Here is a 9,934-nt window from a genome sequence, read left to right as displayed (position 1 = left end):
GCCGGCCTCGCGCCCCGGGGCAGCGGCTGCTCGCGCGGACGGGCGGGGGCGGCCCCGCAGCAGCGCCCCCCACAGGACGGGACAGCGACACCGGCCACGGGAACGGGACAGCGACACCGGACACGGGAACGGGACAGCGACACCGGACACGGGAACGGGACAGCGACACCGGCCGCGGGAAYGGGACAGCGACACCGGCCGCGGGAAYGGGACAGCGACACCGGCCMCGGGAACGGGACAGCGACACCGGACACGGGAACGGGACAGCGACACCGGCCGCGGGAACGGGACAGCGACGCCGGCCGCGGGAACGGGACAGCGACACGGCCACGGGAACGGGACAGCGACACCGGCCACGGGACAGCGACGCCGGACACGGGAACGGGACAGCGACACCGGCCCCGGGAACGGGACAGCGACGCCGGCCACGGGAACGAGACAGTGACACCGACCACGGGAACGGGACAGCGACACCGGCCACGGGAACGGGACAGTGACACCGGCCACGGGGGCCAGCACAGCATTTCCTCCGCTCCCGGAGCGCGGGGCAGGGCTGCCTGGGCGTCCCGGCAATGCACGAGCACAGCCCAACCCAGAGGATGCTGTTTGGGTGCTTGTCCGAGCGGTCCTTCCCKGTCATGAACAAGCCCGCACGAGGTACTCGGGAGGAGAAAAGCCCAGTGATCACTTCTCACCATGGCTCAGCCCATCACGTATCAATCCACCGAGGCAGAGAAGGGAAAGTGTCATCTCCAGAATGATGCATCCTCCCTGACCATGGGAACGCCCGAGAGTTTGACCTACAACCCAGAATGCAAACCCTTTGATGTAGAGGAGGAAGGGTGAAGTTGGAGCAGATAAGCCCACAGTAAATACTTGGGAATAGAAAAATAGCAACCTCCCCACACAAAAGCGGTAAATCACGGGGAGGGCAGGATATGTGCCCCATGCTGCTCAGAGATGGCGGGCCCTGGAAGTCTCCCCCTGCCTGACCCCCAGGTTAAAGATGGATCCAATTGTTCCATGTTATGGAAACTCAGACCAAATCCACCTTCTGTCACATTGTCCRGTAAASRTCCTGAATATTCRGATTAGACTGGACTCTCCCAGTGTMAAAAAGAAAGCACCACAGACTGRTGGACAAGATTTTAGGGAYCTGTTACAATGACAAGCATGAATCCCTTTGATCCTTTCAGTCAGAGGCTGACATGGGTGAAATAAGGAGCTCTCACCCTTGCTACATGAGCTCTACAAGGTGAGAATTGATTTCCAAGCCATATGGATCAGCTTATCACACACTAGGAGGGTACCTGGCAGCAGCACAGGATTTCTGCACCCCTTCCTTCCTCACTCTGCAATCTATTTTCACATTTCCTGGTTCAGCAACCACAGCTCGTAGTGTACCAGTCCATCACGTATCAACCCACCAAGTCAGAGACAGGGAAAGTGGCATCTCCAGAACAATGCATGCTACCATGTCCTTCTTGGCCATGGCAGGCCTGGAGCACTTCACCTACAACTGGGAATGCAAATCCTTTGAGCTAGAGGAGGAAAGATGAAGTTAGAGCTGCTAAGAAGATGTTAGCATAATAACATTGAATCTAAATTAGCCCCCAAAGATTTTGATTCTAGGATGTAATGCAGATAATTAATTTTTCAACTGGGATTTTCAAGCTGTAACTACCAATCAACTGGGTCTAGTGTAAAAAAAATAGTTTAGAACACAGTAACATCATCATTCAGCAACTCAGAGTAAAAAAATCTCAGGAAAGCAGAGAGTAAGATTTCAGGAGTGCTGAATAATTGCTTTTTCTGATTAACAGTTCTGAGGTAAATAACAAGTCAAATCCTTTTTCTCACAGCCAATCCTTAAACAATCAGTTGCTTTCCCCTAAATGTTCCTCATAGGACAGCAACTCATCCAGCACAAAGTCAGGCTTTTGRTTTCCAGCACAGTGATACCACACCAGAGCACCAGTTCCCCTGCACACTGGGAAGGAAAGTAAAGTGGGGGAAGGCTCTCCCTTGCAACAGCTTCACCTCCAGCAATCTGCTCCCGCTGAGAACAAATGTGGGGAAAGACTTTGAGCAATTAAGTCACAGAGTGACTTCACCCAGCAAAAACTACAGTCTGGAGGTGTTACCTTCTGAAGGCTTATAAAATATAAGTCCCCATGCGATACAGCATAAGTGCAAACCAGGCTTTAACACAGTGGTGTGCAAATGCTGCATGAAGAACTGCCCTCCAGAGCAAGAGAGCAAACAGCTCCGTGGAGAAATGCACGTGTATGGGACTCCACCAACATTGGTCAGTTCTCCAGAGGTGCCACTGTGAGACACCACTGCATTTCCACGTTTTCTACTCCTCTTTGTGGCTTGCTGAGGTTGGCAATGGGTTCACTGCAGAGGAGGAATAGCTTGTGCTTCCCTCAAAACCTCCCTTTCAGGCCACGTTTGGGCTTGCAGAAGGAGCTCTCCCTGGGTTCCATTCACCACCTGAAATGGTCCTTCCAACCAGGGGAGCTGGAAACCTGTTTGTGCATCTCCCAAAGTTAGACAGCTCCTAAGGCAAATATTTGCTAGAAAACAYTTGGAATCATTGATTTAGCAATCTTTTACTTTCTGACCAAACTCCTCAGTACAGCACCAACAATGTGCATCAAGGAAATGTTTTGGGACTTGCTTGTGGAGTTCTCTTCACAGGAGAGCACTGCAAAGCAAAAGCACTCACAGCAAGCAATGTTCCCTTCTGAAGGATACTCAGCCTCTGCCAAGTTTTCTTACAACAGAGAGGCCAAATGTAATTTTGTCTCATATTTTATTTAACGTTCTATTTTTCCAAGAACACTGACTGTAAGTTGCTATTCCTCCCCAGTTTCAGAGGATTTCCTACAGAACTTTTACTACTTCATGCTTAATACATTTTATTAGTCTATGACATAAGATTGGCCTTKTTCCTGCTCTCAGAAACCACATCCCACTGTGATATTTTTTTCTGAGCATATTCAATGAACAACTTTCTAAATGCTTTTGCTTTCTGTAATTCAACACCCAAAACAGACAAGACTTATCTGTTCCCTAAAACTAAACTTATCKTTTATGAAAAGCACACAAGAACTCTTACAATGAAAGCTGGCAGATCTTAGTTTAATTCCCACTTTCAGCAGTAGCAGCACATGGGATTTTGACATTTATTTTCCTCAAATGCTTTCACCACCATGGTGCACATGCTCAGACATTTGAAGAAAACCACAAGCAGACAAAGAGAAATCATCTCAGAATCAATGCAAATCCTCACAAACTCACACAGTATACTAATTGCATAAAATCCAATCAAACCCGTTCAGCCTCACAAAAAGGGTAAAGATTGCTAAAAACACATGCTGAATATTTAACAGATGTGAAAAAGAAGGCATTAAAATTCTCACCAACAACACAGACACCCCTTAAGTGCTCTCAAACTAAACAGCTTCTTGTTATTGAAAGATTTCTTCCACATTAACCATTCTTCTGCTCTACAATCAGGGACCTTTTATCTTGTTTAGGATTAAGAAAAAACCAAAAACATAATTACCTTCATCAACACAGCCACATACAACACCTGCCTTGCACCTAAGCAGAGAGGAAGGTCTGCTGTCCTGTTCCTGGAGCATTCAAATCTCTGAAGTCATGCACAAAGAAAGGATTTCACCTGTTGTACATTTGACTGCAGAACAGGGCACTCCAGTGCTCACTGCTCTCTGTGGTAGCGCTATCACAATTTTAGGAGCACAGTAACAACCAGAGACAGGAGCTGACGGTAACAGGCTGTGTGTAAAGACAACAAAGGACAGATGCTTGTCCCTTCTGAGACTGCCATTGGAACAGAGCAATGCAAGTTCCCAATTTTACCGGCAGAAACGGTAGCAAGAGCTGAGTGACTTCTCTAAAGTGATGCAATAGCTTACACTGTGGAGCAGAGTATTGGGAAACCTGGGGAAAACAAAGGTGCTAACCAGCACAGTATTTCAATTGCAAACCTTTAGCTCWCACTTCACCAGGTATCACATGAACTGGCTAAAAGAAAATATCATTGGGGGTCAGATTGAACTTCTATGTTTCACAACTTAATTTTGTCCATTTGTTTTTTTCAAGCACTGATTCTTGCTAGGTTTTAATGCATTTTACATGGCGCCTTTGTCTCTCCCCATTAGAAATGCCAGTTCACTACTCAGGCAAAACTGAGAAACCACTGGATTTAGATTCTGTTAACCTTTTGCAAGAAAAGGATACTCCCTTGTTCCTTTCTTTTGGAAGCCTGCTTTAAAGGCAGGCACCTTAGTAAAGTACAAGCTTCCCTCTTAGGAGATCGTCTAGCACAAGAGGAAACAACCTGTTTTAGACAAAACAGTTCATCCTCTGAGCAAGGGGGTGGGTTTAAAACTGTGCACAAAATGTATTTAAAAGTAACATGAGAGGCAGTAGTAAACATAAAGATGCATCCTTGTACTCCTGCTTGCTTTTTATGGCTTATCCCCAATGGGGAAGCTGCTATAAAATGCCTTAAGTGAGAAACTGAAATGCAACAGCTCTGGCACCGTGACTCCGCRTGGATGCTTTTGCTGCACAGTTACCAGCCTGTGGGGGTTTGGTAAGGCACAGGTGATGCCAGGTGTCCCTTCCCTGGGCACACCACAGGACAGTGAGGTCAAGGAGGTCATGGTGGTGGGCAGCATCCTTTAAACTACGCAGCAGTGCAGGTGGYCAGACAGGAGAAGTCAACCCACATCTCCTGACCATGCCTGCTCCAGTTTAACTCTGGGTCAGATACTCACCCCACAGCCCTTGCAGACATCCCTGCCTTCCTCATGTTYTGGTGGCACATGACAGCTCAAGACCACTCTGCAAGCACCTTGATCTGCTGCAGATGGGATGGGTTATTTTGATGAAGCAGGGGACAAGCTAACCTGGAGGAATTTGCTTCCAGCACCCTCATCTGCATCCCCTTGACCCTTCTGCCATGGAATGTGGGGATGGCTGCACACTGTGGGGAATGGGAAGTGGTTCAACACGTTTAAGACGCTGGAGTAAAATGATCTGTGCTTGCAGCCTTGTTTATACAATTTCATTAAACAARTGCAGCTACAGATTGACACTTTAATTCCTCTATATGACATTTACCCAGGGCTTCAAAACACTTACCTGGCTATACATGCCACATTTAAAGCAACAGAGGAATGATYCAATAGGAGTTTGCTTCAGTAAAGTCAGCTAGTTTTTCAAACCTGCCTGAGTCCAACTTGCTCATTTTTATTTAAGCTTCTCCAATCATCTCTGACTGCAGCCTGCCCAGGAATCTCAGCAGGGCAGACAGAGATTATTATTTTTTTAACAGTTCTTTTATCATTATGATTTTCCTATTTAAGCTGTGGCTGTTTGGGTGAASAGGCAGTTACTGGTCTCCTCAGGGTACTTGCACCACAGAGAGCAGAAGAGACTCCGGTCACAAGAAGTGTCCAGATGTGTTCCTGCAGCCCCCACACCAGCAGCATGATGCCAAGCCAGGAGCATTCAGCAGGACAGGACAGGCACATCTGTGCTGCCCAAGAGGGGAAAAGGGCCTGTGAGAAAAGAGTAAAAGAGTATGGAAAGAAAAAAAGRAACTGCTTTCTGAAGGTCTTTATTTATAAATTGCCTCCAGGCCAGACACGGTGAGATCCCTCACTCTGTCTCTCCTTAGGAAAGGCAAAGGGGAAGACACTGGTGATGAGGAGCAGGGCAAGAGGGCTGGGAAAAGTCCATTTGGAGTCCCTGCTACAACTCTGTTCAGCAGTTTGGGGTCACAAAGGCTGGTCCCTTCTGGCTTCAAAATGAGATCAGGGAAGGTGAAATATTCAAATTGGCTCTGTTGGAAAATAAGTGCATGGACAGTGACAATCGCTGYGAGCTGGGAGCACTGCAGAGCTATTGATGGCCAGCTGGGCCAAATTGCTCTCCCTGTCACACCCAACACACACAATAGATGCTGGGAGAGCAAACACTGCCTTCCGTGCACAAGGTCTCCTTCCCACAGGCAAATATCCGATTGTCCTGGCCTGGCAGCCTGGCAGCTGCAGGCAGATGTGCATGGGGCAGGGGAGGGCATGGGGCAGGGGAGGCCACGCTGCAGCTGACACATTGGGACAAAGCACTTTTGGGGTCCTTCCAGGACCCCAGCTAAGAGATGCTGTAAGTGTGGTCCCAGGCAGACCTAAGCCTTCCTGMCCCTCTGCAAAGCCAGGTAAGGCCAAAGCATTTGTTTCTCGTGCCAGGCAGGATGGCTCCCTGCCTGCTAAAAGTGACAGCTCTTACTTTTTGTGTGCCCTCCCTCCTGCTTTTTCTTTCATGGACCAATGTGGCTCCTCTCTCCTAAGCCACAGCAGTGAGAACACTATCCTGCATATTTCTGCCTGTATCCCCCACAAACAAAAGGGGAGGAAGGATAGGAATATGATCTTTATGGCTTATCTGCATTTGGAAGTGTAGCAGAACAGGTCATCAGAGATGCTGCTTTCAACTGCTGCTGTAGCTGCTTGAGCAGCAGCCCTGTACAGCCCTCCTTTAGGAAGGGCAGCTCCTGTCATACGTGAGAAGGTTCTCATTCCCCAGAGCAAACTTTCACATCAGACCTTCCACCTGGAGCAGTTTTGSTCCTGCTTGCCTGCAAACACTAGCCAGGCTCTGAAAGGTCAGGGCTGTGAAAAAGTGCAATGCAAATGAAGCCCTTCCAGACAGCTGATTTGTGTCAATAGCAGAGCTGAGCTCTTACCAGCCTCACTCAGTGGCAGAAGTGACCTGACTTTCGGGGKTCAAATTGCAGCCCAGATAACTGGCATTAGCTGTCCTGATTTACAGGCAACTTTTTAACCCAGCGTTTCTGCCTGTGTCACCCCCAGCTGCTGCTCGTGCCTCGCCGCTTGCTCTGCACAGGCCCACTGAGGCAGGGACCAGCAGATAAAGCACAGATTCCTCTTCCTTTACCTCTGCTTGCATCAGGTCTGCTCCTGAATTTGTACCAGGCCCTGTGCCAAAACAGCAAATGGGCACAGAGCAGAAGAGCTCTACAGGCAAACACCACCCATGCAGGGAAATCATCAGCTGCACTCCTTTGCTCAAAGACCACCTGAGCGTCCACAGCCTCTCAGGGGGCATGAATGACAYGGCTCACTCACCTGATTATCCAGGTGGAAGGACACCGGGCAGCCAGCCCTCCCACCAGCCCAGGGGAAAGGAGGGGCTGGAGACCACACGGGCAGGCTTCAAAGGAAAAGCACTTCAGTCAGCCTCAGCCATCAGCAGCGCTGCGCTTTGGCATTTGCAGGTGTTTCAGAGGAAGCGAACTGAACTCTCATGAAACTGCTCCAAACGTTTGTCCTGAGAGATCATCCTCGTCCATTTGTTTATGGTGGACGCTTTGAACTGTCAGTTGCTGCATTTAGATTAGCATTCAGTGCYGCTTTTCACCCCACCCCAGTTCTGTCTGGATTAGACAGAGCTGTCAGCATCTCACCTTCAGTGAAAAGAACATCAATATTGCTTGGCAGCAAGGGGAAGGGGAGGCTCTGTGCAAAGCCAGGGTTTTAACTGTTTAAAGATGTGTAGGMTTGCAAACCTGGAAACTTATTCTTGGCCAACTAGATGGCTTAGCCCAAGCACCTCCCTCCTTCAGTGCAGCTGCTGCCCAAAGGGAAGGAACACAGCTCCTCTTCTGACCAGAGTACTTTCTGCACAGCAACCCTGATGGGAACAACCCCTGAACCACACAGACGCTCCCCAYGGGCTACAGAAACATTCCTTAAAGTGTATTTTCAAGTAACTCTTTTCTGGCCTGGGCCTCATGCAACTTCCCCTCCGTGGGATAAACGGCCTCTTCCTCAGCTTGATTACAGCAATCCTAAAATTGGAACTGAGAAGCTAACAGGAAGAAAGAGCTGGGTTCTTATTGAGATCAACTCTATTTCTGTCATGTTGACTGAAATAGGCAGTTGACCTTGTTCTACTTATGACTACCTCAGAGCAAGCCACAGCTTGCTTTGTCACCAGCATGGGGCGAGCAGGTACAGCAGACAGTCCTCGGCACCCTCTGCCCATCTSACAAATCCCATTGCTCCCAGTATGGTCAAGCCACCAGCGGTCACTCCCATGCCAAAGCCAAAGCCAAAGCCAGACAACAGGGAAAGTGGAGTTCATGTTAATGGGCTCCAGAATTCCAACTMATTAGTGAATGAGCAAAGTGCTCTTGGTCACAGGATGAGCTCTACTCCCTCCTCCTCCACTTCCCTGAGGCAGTGAGCAATAATTACACTCACCATTTTCCTCAGGCTGATAGACAAACCAGTTTAACTGCAGAGGGTGCTTCCCTTGCCAGTCCATTGTACCAAAGGCTAGTGGGCCCCACTTGAGTTTACACAGCTTTCATTAAAGAAATTTCCCCTTTGAAAGGGATGAGATTTTAATCAAAACCATCYCCTGCCTCCAAAGAGCCTCCCTCCCACCAGATAAACCACTCCTCACTTCCTTCTGCTCTTACAGCTGCCAGCCGAGTTCCACAACATGCCTGGGATCCCCCTTAATTTTAGCCCATCCCTTGWAATGCTGGGGGCTACCAAGACTTGCCATAATGGCTACAGGAAGCCAAGCCCCTACTAATCCCTGCAGGTGAGGKGAGGCACTGCAGGACACCAGCTGTGACCAAGTTCTTTCTCTGGTGGGTCACCACCACTTCTATCCTAGCATGATGCTCTGGCCTTGCTGAGCCCCTAAAAGTGCTGTTGTTCCTAGGGGAACAGCATGTCCTCTTCACCATGGTTTAGGTGTCCCCTATTCCTTGGAGAGGTGAATACACACCAARGCCACTCGGAGATGAGGGAAGGGCACCGATGCTTAAAGAGGGTAAAAGAAGATTACAGATCTGTTTGGCTCTTGCCAGATGAGCCTGTCTCTGTGATTTGTGGTTGCAACCAAACTCGGAGCAGGCAGATTACACTCCTACCACATAAATAGTGACAGCAGTGGGACGGGATAATCAATGCTTGCAATTGTTAAACATTTTATGGCAAATCCTGACTCATGAGATTGAGAGACTTCCTAAGGGACTTCTACCCCTCTTGGTAGAAGGAAAACATGATGGAATTGAGGCAGAAGAGGAAGCTGKCTTCCTTGTGTCCCCTCCTGAGAGCACAGCAAGAAGTATTTGGCCATAAATACAGATCTTGTGCAAAATGCTTTTTCTCATTTAGCAGGGAGCTTACCCAGCTTGGGTTAGGCTGACTGTTCCTAATAGGAAATTGCAGTGCCCTTTTCTTATATAGCAAGGTACTAAATATAAACCCAAATTTCTTTAGGTTTAATGTTAATGTCCCAGGCATTTCTCATGACTTCTGTTTTCCCACGCTGATGATCCTGCAGCTGATGGATTGTGAAACCACGGTGCAGGGACTCACACAAGAGGTGTCAGCAGTGGAGATTWCACGCTACAGGCTTGCTTCTCCAGCCCACTGAGGATTAGCACCACACCTACCATCTACTTAGATACCTCCTTGAGAGATTAATGTGTTGCTTGGACCAATAATCATTTTTCCCACTGTTACTTGCTGAAAGCAATCTGGCATACAGCCACCACCTGACCAGTTCTTTTTCTTAGTCYAGGGCAATTTCTGTAGTTCTCCTGACCTCTCATTCGGTCTTTGGAAGTATATTGTTCTCACYAGGCAGCCACAGGCTGCTCCTGAGTCGGCTGTAAAATCCCTGCCAATGCCAGTGGCCCTGGCTCCAGATGCCAGAAGCACTTTGCCCTGCAGCAGGTACAATGTGTTGGAAAGACATCTCCTCGTGAGATGTTCATGGGCCAGCTTTGGGTTACAGAGCTCTGCCCTGCCTATGGGAATCTCTCAGGGAGTGCTGMTGCAGCTCCACT

Source organism: Malurus melanocephalus, unplaced genomic scaffold (genome assembly GCF_030028575.1).
Source record: "Malurus melanocephalus ecotype Western Australia unplaced genomic scaffold, MMel_1.1 scaffold_296, whole genome shotgun sequence".
NCBI classification, from domain to species: Eukaryota; Metazoa; Chordata; class Aves; order Passeriformes; family Maluridae; genus Malurus; species Malurus melanocephalus.
Note: the sequence above shows the minus strand (reverse complement) of the source record.